This window comes from Orcinus orca, chromosome 16, assembly GCF_937001465.1.
Source record: "Orcinus orca chromosome 16, mOrcOrc1.1, whole genome shotgun sequence".
In the NCBI taxonomy this organism is placed as follows: Eukaryota; Metazoa; Chordata; class Mammalia; order Artiodactyla; family Delphinidae; genus Orcinus; species Orcinus orca.
This window is the reverse complement of record NC_064574.1, coordinates 14,888,828-14,902,665: the sequence shown is the minus strand read 5'-3', so window position 1 is coordinate 14,902,665 and position 13,838 is coordinate 14,888,828.

Genomic DNA, 13,838 nt, shown 5'->3' with positions numbered 1-13,838 from the left:
GCCTAGGAGAATGCTCTTCTGGTCTTAGGGTGGTTTCTCCTCTTTTTTGTTCAGGGTCATAAACTCATAGATCAGGTGGGGGATGTAGGTGAGTGAAGTCCACTGTGGTAAGACAATAGGGAGTAGTGAGGTCTGTGGAAACAGGTGAACACAGGCCTCTCTATCAGGGATGACTGACACTCAAGTCCAGCTGGTGCCTGCCATGAAGGAATGTGGGCCCATTGTGGCCTGACCATCTGAATTAAAAAAAAAAAAAAAAATCCAGTAATTCAGACTTTGGTGTAAAATTTCCTGATTTTTTAATAGTGGCAACTGATTCTTAATTGAAAAAATCATTTTTTAAGCTCAACTCAACACACCTGTGGCTAAATCACAGCCTTTAGTTTGTCCCTCCGTCCTTGATGTCCTGTGAGATATTCTTTGCTTCTGGGTTTTTGAGGATCCCAGCTTAAATCAGAGCAAAGCAAGTAGCCAAGGAGCCGAGTAGCCAAGCAGCTTGAATTGAATAGGTGGGAGAGGTGTTACTGAACATGAAGGGAAAGAGACATGAAGGGGAAAATGGTTGAAATCTCAAACATATTACCCTGGGACAACTAGGTGTGTGACTTGAGTAACTGCTCATCTGTATAATGGGGACGATACTACTCACTATACAGAGATGATACCTGTCAATCACTAGTTCAGGGCTGGGCTCATCGCAGGTGCTCAAAAATGGCTGAGTAAGTGCCCCAGCAGCCTCCAGGGGCATCTGGCCCCGGGTGGGGAGAACAGTGAGGGCAGTTCAAAAAGGGGAAGAGCATCAGAGAAATCTACAATTTGAGGGTACCTACTAGGTGGTCAGAAATTGTGAGCACCAACCAGAAAAGTGATGTGATCTGTTCGTTGATCTGCAGGGTGGGGACTGGGTAGCTCTCCTTCTCCCAGATAATCCCAGAATCACTTCAGGGAAGCCTTTCCCAAATCCTACTCTCATGCAGAGCTTTTCATGTGTGTGCCCATCACCTAGCACCTTCCTGTAGTTTCTCACATTGCACTACACAGACTACTTACTGAACGCTCTAAAGTGATTTGCTTTTCAACTTAAATAGACGGATTTTCAAAGGAAATTATTTTAATTTATTTTTTCACTCAAATGCATATTTATTGTGCTTCTACTGTGTGCTGGACACTGTTCTAGACCCTGAGGCCACAGCAGGGAACAAGACGAAGAGCGGTCATGTTAGTGGGGGAGATAGATTGGAAACAAGAGCTAGAAATGGGGTGGGTGGAGAGAGATGGGGAGGAAGGGGAGGGAAGGAGGGAGGGAACGAGGAAAGAAGGAAAGGAGGGAGGGGGAGGGGGGAGGGGGGAAGGAAGGAAGGAGAGAAAAAGAGAGAGAGAGATGCGCGTCAGTTAGTGATGCTTATCAGAGAGAACCCCTTTGAGGTGGTGGCACCTGAGCACAGATCTATATGATCTAGAGGAAGCCATGGAAGGATCTGGGGCAAGAGTATCCCGGGCAGCTGGCCCAACATGTGCAAAGGCCCTGAGGTAAGACTGAGATTCCATCTTGGAGGAATGCCAAGGAGGAGCGAGTGGAGGGTAGAGTGATGGCAGAAGACAAGGGGGAAGTCAGCAGGGGTCAGGTCATGAAAAGCTTCCAGAAAACAGAAGCATTTCAGACTTTCTTCTAAGCATACCAGGAAGCCACCGCAGAACTTTGAACAGTGGACTGACACGATCAGACTTAATGCTGTCAAATACCCTTTGTTGGTGATGTTGGTGAGTACCAAAAAATAAATGAATGTCAATAACAGAAGTAGAAAGAAACCCAGTTTCACTGAATTCTCATGAAATACTGTCATCTACTGAGGGCTCTGAACTTAAGGCCTCCTCTGTGGTGAAAAAGGGGGCTTAGCAAGTGTGAGAGAGGTGTAGCACCGACCTAAGATTGTGTCTGGATTGAAAGAACAGTGGTGTGATTCAGCACATTTATATGATGTTTGTGAACCATCTAAAATCATCTCCAGTGCCATGGGCGATATGCTTCTCAGTCTTTGGTTAATGCAGTGCTACGGTGAGATGATCAAGGAAGTCATAAGCACCAAGAAAGAGACAGGGGGCCTCAGTTACTCTCACATCAGACCCTCCTGGAGAGGAGCGTTGGCAGTGTCAGTCTGGAACCAGTGAGACACCAGCGAGGTCCCCACAACAAGTGTCCTTCAAGGAGGAGTGAAGGGATGGGGGGATGGGTTCCTGCAGGAGAGGAGCAGGCTGTGTACACCCACTTAGCATCCGCCTGCTGCTTCCACGGGGCTGGCCTTTCATAGGACGAGATGTGAAACCAAACACAGCCTGTGCCTGAGGTCATGGGTCATCAGACCTGGAAAGGAAATCTCCACCCCTACTGTGCAGGTTAGGAAACCAAGGCTTACAAGGCTGACGACTGACCCTCTCCTCTCCAGCTCCCGCATCTGCTTGGATGACCCCTCATCAGCACAGCTCTGCCAGGCTCCGTACCTGCCATCCCAGCGGCCTCCTGCTGCACTTTACCTGCTCTGTCCTGAACATGGTCAACCTCAAACACTACTCACCCTTAATATTTTATATCAAACATCCCACTTCCTGGTCACCACGTAATAACTTTTCTCCTAATACGCGAATGCTCCCCAAGGCAATAATTCTCTGACCTCACTGAGATCTTTCACCTCTAAATGCAGATCCCTGACCCCAGGGATTTTGCTTTTCCAAAATCCATCAAGAAGCTCATGGGCTTCATTCTCCTTCTTGTCCAATCTAGATCCCATATCCCAACCTTAGAATCAATCCCTGCAAACACCGTCTTGTAGATTAGTCACGCTAATGCTGGATTAATGTACACACCTGCTTCACGTAGGCAGAAAGGTCAGAGAGCCTGACAAACAGGTTTCACTTGGAACCCAGGAACTCGAACCTCATACTCACCCTCCAAATGCTCCTTCTTTACAGCAAAGGAAATACTCAATAAGTTGAAAAGACAACCTACAGAATGGAAGAAAATATTTGTAAACCATAAATCTGATAAGGGGTTAATCTTCAAAATATATAAAGAACTCAAACAACTCTATAGCAAGAAAGCAAATAATCCAATTAAAAAATGGGTGATGAGCTTCCCTGGTGGTGCAGTGGTTGAGAGTCGGCCTGCCGATGCAGGGGACACGGGTTCGTGCCCCGGTCCGGGAGGATCCCATATGCCGCGGAGCAACTAAGCCTGTGCGCCACAACTACTGAGCCTGCGTGCCACAACTACTGAGCCCACACACTTAGAGCCTGTGTTCCACAACAAGAAAAGCCACCACAGTGAGAAGCCCACGCACCACAACGAAGAGTAGCCCCCGCTCGCCGCAACTAGGAAAAGCCCGCGCGTAACAACGAAGACCCGCACAGCCAAAAGTAAATAAATAAAATAAATTTATTAAAAAGAAAAACCTAAGTCAGTCCACGTCACTCTTCTGATCTGATCTCCCCGTGATTCCCCCTCTTACTCAGCGGAGCACTTACCACCACCTCTCAGGCCCTCTGTGGGGTGCCCACCCTTTCCTCTCAGACCTCATCTTTTCTCAATCACTTCTAACACATGTACACTCGGACTCCCGTCCTCGGCTCTTCCTGTGCCCTGTGGTAGGAATGTGCCCACAACAGATACTTGTACGGCCCAGTTCCTTTCCATGTGTTATTCTAAAGCCGTCTTCTCTGGAAGGCCTTCCCTGGCTACCACAGCTAAAATTCCACTCTTACATGTGCATGCACACATGCACACACGCATATACACACATGCATATGTACAAGTTCACACACACACTGACACTTCGCATTCTCCCTTCCCTGCTTCCTTATTTCCCCTGGGCCCTTGTCACTCCCCAGCAGACTGTGTAGCTCACTTATTTGTTAATTTATTATCCATGTCCCCTGCAAGAATAGAAGTTCCACAAAGGCAAGGCATTTTGCCTGTTTTGTTTACCTCTGCATTTCCTGTGTCTACAACAGCACATAAGTAGACACTCAATATTTACTGAATGAATGAATGGACTGAATGAATGAAGGAGTGAATGGACAAGTGAATGTAAAGTGCCTGGAATGTTGCAGATACAGAATAAAGGATGTTTCTTAGCACCAGAGACTTAAAGAACAATGCCTTTTTCCTTACATTATAGATGCTGTAAAAAGTTGATACAATTTTTTTAATGGAGCATAATATATAAAGTCATAAATGTCACTGATAGAATAATAATATAAGCCATAATATACTAATAAAAACAAGGAAATGAAAGGAAGAAGGTGCAGCGGAGGGAATGCAGATGAACAAAATTCCTCGTCTCTCTCATCACTAGACATTGTTTAGGGGTAATAATTTAAGAAAAGCACTCTATGTTTATTTCTTAAAACAGAGGCCTCAATGCTCTAAAAATTGGTCCTCACATGTACTCTATTTGGCCCAGACATTGCTTTTAAATTTTTTGAGATAGTGCCAACTTTTGAAATTTGCGTTGTTTCACATATAACTCCATACTTCTGCCTGTTCTTGAAAGAGATCTGGCCACAATGGGCCTGCATTCTGAAGTCCAGCCACCAGGTGGCACAGAACAGCAGCCATTCTCTTTAGATGCGGCTTTGAACGCGCAGTTGGCTACACACCCCATCCAGGTTTTCGTTCCTGGTATAAATATTTCATGGTAACAACGTAAAAGAAAAAAAAAAAAAAAGAAAAAAAAATTTAACAGTAGTTATCTCAAGGAAGTGGGGCTTGGGAGTGTTGGGAGAGGAGAGTATCTCCCTGTTTTCAAACTTTTATGCTTTATGTATATTCATGTGAGTTCAGGTACATGTGTCTTGTTTCAATAATGAAGGGACTAGTTAGGTTAAAAAAAATCATTACAAAAATTTTTTTACGTTAGAAAAATCGCAAAGCACTGAAACATCTAGAGATCAAAAATAAAAACTGCCCATGCCCTGCTAGTAACTAACAATATTTTGGCATGTGTTCATCGAATCTTTTGCCTATGATGAGAGCTCAAGCTAGTTAAAAATGGAGACAGACATCTTGATAGGTATTTTCACATCACTGAGATCATACTGTATGTCAATGTGGTGGCATGTACCTTTTTAGATTATCAGGCATTTGACATGGGGCTGAGGTCATGTACATATTGCCTTTGCCAATGTTAAACATTTTATCAGCAATTTCTCCCAATGTCTCGCTTTTTCTTTACTTCTGAACATGTAGAAAATTGAATTATGTGCGTACCAAGTCAGCATTCCAGTTTTCCTGGCAAAGACTGATTTCTGCCAGTGGAAACAGAGTGTTCTCATTTTCTTTCTTTCTCCCCATCATCCTGTGCTTTTCTGGTTTCTCTGTGTGCATATTTTCTCCCTGGATCTGGCACTGTGAAGTTGCTAAGTTCTTCCAGATTCGGGGTCCGATGCCATCCTAAGTCTCTGGGTTTGACAGGCAGGGTCGGTGGTTACCGAGATACAATCCAAAAAGCTCGTTCTGAGGTCATCTCTCAATCAGATGTCAACTCACGAGGTGGGAGAATCTGGCAGTGCCACTGCGTTTGGACGCCAGCTTTCACCGCCTTCTCCCTGAAATGCTTCTGGCACGACGCTGGGCACAAAATAAGTTCTCACTCTATCCTTGACAGTTGGAACCAGATCAGGTAACTCTTGGCAGGAGATTCAAAATTTTTGCTCCAAATCAACACTTCTTTGCCCTTCACTGATATCTTCAGATCTGAAGGGCATTTAAAGCACCAATAGCCATACTAACTTCTCTAATGCCACCGTGGGTTCATTTTTTGAGGACGTTTACAATGTGACCCCCATGGTAGCACCTGAGATTTCCAGGCTTCCGGGGTCACCCTTTCTCACACCGGATCTGAAGCCTCATTCCATATAATGATCCCACCTGCCACCACTGTCTCTTTGAACTTGCTTGTGGGGCGGACACGTTCAGGTACATTGAAAATGGGGAAGTCAGCAGTGCAACCATCAACTGTATTTCCCCTCCCACCGCACACTTAAACCGCGCACTGTTAGTGGGAGGGTTCTTTACCTGGGCAGATCCCACAGCTTTTCTGCTCACTCTTAGATAATGATAAATAACAATATGATGAGAACAATGAAATGTCTTTTAGTCATTTCCAAGTGTAACAACAGTCTAAATTCAGTAATTAAAATGTCCAGGTTTTCCCTGGTGGTGCAGTAGTTAAGAATCCGCCTGCCAATGCAGGGGACGTAGGTTCAAGCCCTGGTCCGGGAAGATCTCACAGGCCGCAGAGTAACTAAGCCCATGCGCCACACCTGCTGAAGCCCGTGCGCCTAGAACCCATGCTCCACCACATGAGAAGCCCGCGCACCGCAACGAAGAGGGGCCCGCTCTGGCCGCAACTAGAGAAAGCCCACGCGCAGCCACGAAGACCCAACACAGACAAAAATAGATAAATTTACTAAAAAAAGTCAAGTCATGTCAAAATACCCAATTTCATTCACATTACATCTCTCCCCTCCCCGACTCTTCCTTCACCTCCCCATCCCCCCTCACCGGACTCCGAAGAGATAAGAGGCAGGAAAGGCCTTACTTGGCTGGCGCTGTCAGGACGTGGCACCATGCTTTCTGGACTCAGTGGGCATTTGCAGCTGATTCCTTCTCTTACTGGGGAGCGTGCATGGGTTCTCGGCCATTCCCCCACTGGGGACCTCTGAATGCACTTCCTCAGGCGCAGATCCTTGGCACCGTGGTCTGTCACCTCCCCTTGGATCCCTCACCTTTCCAGGTGGGCCTGCCACTGAGAATCCCAAGCGATCCCATTGCCAGCTGCTTCTGTGGGGCTCAGAACCAGTCCCCTGGAAGAAATTCACACCTTTGATCCACTCCGGAGCCACTTCCTGTTACAGGTGGCAGTAATCCCTCATCCTGCGGAGGCTGAGCGGCCACCATCTGAAACCTGTAGACTGTTATAGGCCTGGGTCTGGCACTGGTTTGTCCAGGAGACGGGAGCAGACTCCCCAGGTAGTTCCCCCGCATCTCTCCGGCTCGGCTGTGGGTGAGGAGCTGGTACATCCTCTTTTCCACCACAGAGCTGGGGTGCTGGCAGCAAGGACATGCCACAGCATTTTCTCCAGGCAGTTTCTCCAAAGCAGCGTCTCCCTAAAACCAGTCCTCTCTGTCTGTCAGCTTCTCCATCCTCCTCAGGGTAGGGACTGGGCGAAGGGTCTGGAAACCAATCTTGACCACCTCCTCTGCAATTCCTGCAAAGATGGAGGGGAGGACACGTGCTGCCCGTGGGCGCTTGGCTTACTCTTGGCTTCTGTGGCTTCCACCAAACTGGAAGCAGAAAGAGACCCGTTCTCACACCCCGTTCTCACACCCCGTTGCATTCATTTATCCCTTCAACACTTGCCTGGATATCAAGGTTCCACTTCTCACTCTCTGCCTGGAAGCTTTGGTGGCTTTCTCCAGCCTGTCTCAACTCCAATACAGAAAAGAACTACATTTTCTTTTAATTCTCTTGTCCCTTTTTGACGGTATCACTCAAAGAAGGCAGAGAGTCCAGTAGATTTTTTGTGAAGGATACAGCAGCAGAAGCAGACATCTGTTGTTTGGACACTGTCCACTTCTACTCACCCTCAATAGATGGCTCGTGAGGATTACCTCCTTGGGGACCACCCCATCTCCTGCCTGGCCAATGAGAGCATGCCATCCCCTACCTTCCTGGCTACAGTGATTGGTTGAAAAATGGGGACGTGACCAAAGCTTAAACCAATCAGAGCCAACAATACTGCAAACTGGGAATAATTTTTAAATCCTGTAAGAGAGACTTTTTTCTTTTCTTTTTCAACTGGATTTCTGAGGGAATAGGAGGTAAGCCTAGAGCTGTTTCTGCCTTCATGCTACCAGCAAGGAGAGCCTGGTTGAGGATGAGGCCAAGACAGAATTTGGCAGAGTGAGGATGAGAGAAATAGATTCCTAATGACATCTTTTGAGCATCTCACGTCCGAAGTCAGACCCATCCATGAACTTTTTAGATATGTGAGTCGGTAAATTTCTTTTTGTTCTTTTAAGCCGGTTCACGGTATTTTTTCTTTCCCTTGCAGTCAAGAGACGCGACTGATACAGAAAGAGGAGGAATTGTCTTCCAGGAGAAGAAATGATTAAGCATTTAATCTGAGACATACCTAGTCTTAAATGTCTCCTTAGCAAAACTCACATCAAGATTCTCATCAGTCCATTCATTCAACAAATATTTCTGAAGGACTTCGGTTTCCCTGACACCTCCCTCACCCAGGGTAAGTATTATTATCCATATTTTTTTGGTAAGAAAATTCGAATGTCAGTAAGGACATGGAACGTGCCTGATGTCACACACTGGTATGTCAGAGCTGGGTCTTGACCCCGTGTGCTTTCCCATCAGGTTTCACCGGCTGCTCTGTGAGGTTGCTTATTGGATCGCATTTCAGAAATGAGCTTCTGGATCCGGAGGGCACAGGCTTTGAAATCCCCGGGGAGTTGACCAAGGCCAGCAAGGCAGGGTAGGCAGCAGCCTCTCTGCTCCTTGGATAGCCTTCAGATTATGCCCATGTCACTCAGTGAGTCCAAGTCATCCTGGAATCTTTCATGGGACTTAACACAATGCCTTGCCTCCAGTAGGTGCTCAGTAATAGTTTATCAAGTGCAGGAAATAATAGGAAAAATGTCTGTCACTGCACCTCGTGCCAGTGCTGATTCAAAATGGTGCAAATTGCCTCTGGAAAGAGCTGCATACACATGCAATTCTATGTCTAAGAATTCATCCCACAGATACATTTGCACAGAGACCCATATCAGGGCCACAGTGCAAGTCTGGGCAGGTTGTGCCCTGCCCGACATTAGGGGGCACTCTTCACATCATGGAGGATGGGGGTGAGAGGCAGATAACTGTTCACTGTCTACATTTGTGTATTGTGTGAAGTTTTTCCTTTTACCATAGTCATATAAAACTTACTCCAAAAAGCTTATTCCAACGAAGAACTTTATGTCAAAACTGAGATGGTGGGTTTAAATTTCTTAATACATTGCTTGGCACATCAGCCATTATTATTGTTGTTACTATTTTTAAACATGTACTTTTTGAAAACCCTGCAATGTTATTACACCATAGAGACACACAAGGGTGCGCCAGACATCTACTAAAGAAGTGTTTTTGTAGCCACAGTCCTTGGAGGCTGTAACTTTTTAAAAAAATATATGTGTACACATACACATATGCACACACCCTTGGCTTTTCCATTTTATTTTATTTTTTTCTAAATTTTATTTTATTTTATTTTTTGGCCACACCGCGCGGCACGTGGGATCATAGCTCCCCGACCAGGAATTGAACCCACGCCCCCTTTAACCACTGGACCGCCAGGCGTGGTGTGGGAAAACATCTTGGGGGTCTCCTGTAAGTGACAAGGGCGATTCTTGACTCCATCTTGGTCCAGTCTACCAGCCTTGTCAATGGAATATAAGGGCTCATTTCCTGAGCGCTTTCCTGATGGAAATCAGGGTGAGAGTCCATTCTCCGTAGGTGGTGGGGAGGAGAGCAGGCGAAGCTGGAGCTGCACACGGGAGCTCTTCCTACCCCTTCACCTCAGTGTTCTCATCTGTGCAATGGGGACAGTAAAGCCCACCTTGCAGGGCTGTTGAGAGGATCAAGCAGGGACTCTCAGAGATCAAAAGAAGCCTGAACTAGTTCTCTCTATAGTGAAAAATTAGAAAGGAAAAAGAGAAAGAAAAGGGAAAAATGTCCAAAATGGAGTTACCAAAATTGAAGTTACAAGGTTAGATTTTAAAACTCAAGCCTCTAACGTGCGTGCACACACACAGCAACCTAACGGGAGTGGGCAGAGGCAGAGAGGATGGGATTTATTTTAAAACAGTAATTCACGTGGTCTGATAGTGGGACCCAAGTTTGATGATTTTCTATGATCGCTTCTGGGATCAATTCTGGCAGTACTTCTCTGTGACTTGGGTATAACGTTATATGAAGATCACATATAAAAGCTGATGCTGGGACCTGCAGACAGACTGTCGTTCTCCCTTCTTCCTGGCTGAGCGAACGTCCACTTTGTTCCAGCACAGAGCAGATGGCAGTGTGCTGAAGGGAGAGATGCTCTATCCCCAGTCCCAGGGGGACAATTGTTATTGATCTAAATCATTCCCTTTTGCCAGCCATTGGTTTATAGGTGGGAAGATGCCCTGGTTCTGGCCAATGAAATGTAAGTGCTCGTCTCACAGAGGCTTCTGGGAGAGGTTTTTCGTGTGTGATAAGAGAGAGACCCTTGAGAAACTTCTCTTCATCTGTCCTACATTTGAACATAGAATGTCTGGATTTGTGGCCGCCATCTTGTGACCATAAGGAAAAGCCCAGGGGGAGTGCAGGGGCCCCCATCCTCCTGTCTGACAAAACTGAGGCTGAATTAACTGAACTTGGGACCATCTAATTCAGGACTACTTGTTATGTGACACACTTTCTATGAAATACAGTTCACACCTCTTCTAGATGATAGGTTACTTGCAGCCAAAAGTACATGTGAAGATACAAGCCTTATGTGAAGCGAGTGGGGCACACGCCAGATGCTTCCTTGGCGGAGCCCAAGAACTGCATTTCCAACAAGCTCAGAGCACCCTATTGTGAGTTGCTTTTGGTCTCAGCTATTTCTTAGTCTAGAGCAGAAGGCTGCAGACTGGCCAAAGGTCAGGATATGCCAGTTTAGTTATCCATTCCCCAGGTGAGGGACATTTGGGTTGTTTCCAGTTTTGGGTGATTATGAATAAGCTGTTCCAAATGTTCATGTACAGGTTTTTGCAAGAACATAGGTTTTCATTTCTCAGGTGAAACTCCCAGGAGTGGGATTGCTGGGCTGTATGGTAAGAGTATGTTTAGCTATAAGAGACTATCAGACTTTTCCCAGAGTGGCTGCACAATTTTGCATTCCCACCAGCAGTGTGGGAGACAAAACAGGTGCTCTGCATCCCTACATCTGTTTTCTTCTCACTGTTGTATCTCTACTTCCAAGCATAGAACCCAGCACACAGTAGGTGCTCAACCAATATTTGCCGAATGAATAAATGGTTGACTAGAGGCAATCACACCAAGGGGTTTTGAGGATTGAATGGGATCATTTTGTAAAGCACTTGGCACAGCGCCGGGCCCTTTAATCTGCACTCAGGACCTGAGAGTCATTGTTAATTGTTAACATCCGAGGCCACCCTCCCCGGGGCCAGGGTCCCTGCACCCCTCCACCCACAGCAGGAGGCTGCTCCAGTGAGAACGCTCCTCTATTCGAATCTCTGGTTCCAGGCTTTGAGAATAGAAAGATCTCGCCCCAGGAGCTGCGGAGGTAAGAATCCCACTCCCCCGACCCCTAGCGGGACCCCCAACCCTGCGAGCACTCTCTGAGCCCATCTCCTGGCTTTCTCTGCTCCAGCCTGGGAGGAACCCAGGGAGACTTGGATCCCACTGTATTTTTCTTGCCTCCACACTCGAAGATGGGAGGCCCGCAGGCCAGGAAATGGAGCAAGTCTTTGTTTTCCTAGCTGTCCCTGTCCCCTGGAGGGGGACACCAATGCCTCCGCACCTCTGAGGGCTCTCCCAGTTTAGTCAAGCTGTTTGGCCTCTCTTATCCACCCACGCCCACCGGGGACCTGTTCGCCAGAATCTTTTCACCACTTTTCCTTTTTCACAATAACTCTGACCCTTTCTGCTATTGTTTTTCTAGGTTAATTGAATACGTTCTCCTTGCTGTGGAGGCCCGCGGATGGCGCCAAGCACAACAGGCCCGGCGCGAAATGGGTCTGGGAGACCCAGCCCACCTCTGCAGCCTGGGGCCGGCTCAGGCAGGGGCAGGGGACATCTCTGGGGGACCAGGAATGTGAGCTCACCTTGCATGCATGCAGCAGCCAGCTGGGGTGGGTGGGGATACAGGCAGGGAGGAGGGAGTCTTAGATGCTTTCTTCCCTCTTTTTCTTATTAGAGCAGATAATCCCCAAATTATTCTTTAGTAACTCATGTTGGTATTTTCTGAGCCCCTTCTACCAGCAGAGAACTGTAGCAAGGTGTTGGGTGTAATGATAGAAACCAAGAGTGCAGCGGTTCTCAGCCAGGGGAAACTGTGGCCCCAGGGGACATTTGTTACTATCTGGAATCCCTTTGGGTTGCTGTGACTAGGGGGTGGGGTGCCGCTGGCATCTAGTGAGTAGAGGCCAGGGATGTTGCTAAACTTCCTCCAGCGCACAGGACAGCGCCCGCAAGAGAGAATTATCTGGCCCAGAATGTCAATAGTGCTGAGGCCAAGAAACCCTGACTTATCACTGTCCCATTGTATGGATGAGACTGAGGTCCAGAGCGGTTAATTAATATGTCCAGTGACACACAGGAACGACGGGTCACGTCAAGATTTCAGCCCAGAAAGCCTGATCCTGCTACCCTCCTGTGCCTCCCGCCATTGGACTCATCAGGGGATGGAAGGTGGAGGAGATTGGAGGAAGGGGCTCATTCAGGTTGAAGGAGGGGTGAGAGGTGGGGGGTGGAGTCCTGGGGACCTTGCACAGACGGTGAGGGCACCAGGGAATTTGGAGAGATTCCCAGGGGATGGCCAAGTCTGTCACGATCCCTCTTCTCATCCACTTCTACCTGCTTCCGAACTTCGGTGGAGCACCCCCAAATGCGCCACTTCGGGCAGAACCCGCGAGCTGCACGGCAGTATCCAATGATGAGCAGCAGAGGGCGCAAGAGGTCCTTTGCTGCCTCTCCACTAACAGCTTTTTCCCGATAAAGGAAATAGGCGTGCCTTAAAGAAAATGCGGCCAAAACAAAAAAGAACAAAGAGATCTAAACTATCCATAGTCCCACCTCCAGCGGCAGCTAAAATTTCAATAGTGAGTACTTTCTTCTGTCTTTTTCTCGAGCAAAGTTGTTTACGTTTTTTGTTTTGTTTTGTTAGTTTTCCAACACAGGTGTAATCACCCCAGAGGCATGATCCTGTGGCCTGGATTTTCACCTAAGGTCGTATCAGAAGGTTTTTCCACTAACAAGCTCTCCATACCACCTGTAGGCACTGAGTGGCGGCGTTGGGGTGGATGTAGGCGTCCACTCAACAATCGGGTTTTAAGCGCCTACTGTGTGCCAGGCTGTGTTGTGCACAGTGGGGGGAATGGAGGCCAAGGTCTGGGAAGATAGACGATACCCAGGGTCCCTTCATATCCGGAGCAGTGCGGGAGGGGGAGGGGAACAACCAGGGCGATGTCCGGGGACGGCGTCTCCGAGGATGGGACCTTGAGCTGGATGTCCACAAGCAGTCAGCTGGCGAAGAAGGAGCAGTGAGATGAGTGCTTCCGCCAGGAACACGCCTGGCACCTTTGGAGACCGGGCTGGGAAGGGGCAGTGGGCTGGAGGCCCGTTGGCGAGAAGAGAGCCGGCGGCAGCCAGACCAGGGGAGCCCCGGGGGACCGCAGAGGGGAGGCCCGGCTTCATTCTAAGAGCAGGCGGATGTCTCTGGGGGTCTTCGCACAGCGGTGACGTGCTCTTTACATTTTTTCCTTGGAGCTTTGTGGAGACAGGAGGAGACGAGCCAGAAGGCTGCTGCAGACGCCCAGCAAGAGACGACCATGGTCAGGGGAGCGGACAGATCTCAGCTTTATCCAGAGCAGGACTTTTCTTTCTCTGTAAACATTTTCTTATAAACCCAAGCAAAGTAGAGAGAACAGTAAGATCGACCCTACATACCCACCTCTGAGCCCCAACTCCTGGTCCAGCTGCCTTCATTGATGGCCCACCTCACCTACCCCACTGGGTGAT